General features: G+C 47.4%; 1 protein-coding gene across 1 annotated transcript in view; it reads left to right on the forward strand.

The window, feature by feature from the left end:
• Positions 1-1,049, forward strand: part of GALNT17 (polypeptide N-acetylgalactosaminyltransferase 17) — a 176,275-nt gene that overhangs the window by 156,796 nt on the left and 18,430 nt on the right. The gene's annotated exons all lie outside the window — the stretch shown is intronic.

Here is a 1,049-nt window from a genome sequence, read left to right on the forward strand (position 1 = left end):
TTTTTTTGAGGGTGTGAAAATTCTGAGGTCTGGTTTTCATTTGGAAAGTGTAGAAAAGGGAAACACAGCCAGTGTGAAAATGAARCACAACAATGGGGTTTGGGCAAAGCAAAGAAAAACAGCAACTGCAAGTCCATTGCCCTGAGTGATTGCTGGTGCCTTTTGGAGGGAGCTGGGCACCCCTTAATTATGGATTGCATCATTAAGGGGCGCACCCCTGCCAACGCAGCAATTACCTGCTGCCTTTGGACCCCACTGTCAGGAAAATTAACCCACAAACACCAGAGKTTCATGTATAAAAAGGAGACAGGGAAGTCCTGTGACTTTATTTGAATAAAGGGAGAGRCCATGGGRYATTTCCATGGGAAATGGAAATTGCTGGAGGATGCAGCCTCTTTTATCCCAATTTCCCAGCCACAGTTCCCTCTCTCTTTACCCATTGGCTGAGGTACTGGAGAGGTACAGGGTGCCCAAATCCCCTAATACAGACCCCATCTAATGTGCATCCCCCTTCCCCCCTTATTATTCTTTGTGTCTCTGTTCTTTTTCTCTCAGCCCAGGGGTTTAGCCTTGCCTTGGGTCAGTTCCAGTCTGTGCCAATGGGTGCAATTCCTGCGGAATTTGTGGTTCCTCCCATTGCTCCTCTCACCTGTCAGGATTTGTCCTGATCTCCCAGCAGACCCCACAGTTTGTTTGTAAAGACATCTCCCTCTCATTCCTTTCACCCCATTTGTCCAAGGGCTGCCATTGGTCATTGTAAGGGATTTTACAGCTCTGGGAGTGAGCCCAAGTCCCTATGCCACTGTCACCCAATGCCCCTGGCAGCACCCAGCCTGGGCTGTGCTGCCTTAATGGGGAGAATTTTAGAATCCTGAGGCAGACAGGGTTAAGGGGATAAAAAGGTTTTCCCTGAGTGTTTTTGGGATCCTGGGTGYACAGATCATCAGGGTGGAACACACCGAGATGCACCCACGAAAAACATGAATACAATTTTACAGACTTCACAAATTAGAATATCTGTCTAGAATTGCCCAATAAAAAACAACAAT

Source organism: Malurus melanocephalus, unplaced genomic scaffold, assembly GCF_030028575.1.
Source record: "Malurus melanocephalus ecotype Western Australia unplaced genomic scaffold, MMel_1.1 scaffold_319, whole genome shotgun sequence".
Taxonomy (NCBI): domain Eukaryota; kingdom Metazoa; phylum Chordata; class Aves; order Passeriformes; family Maluridae; genus Malurus; species Malurus melanocephalus.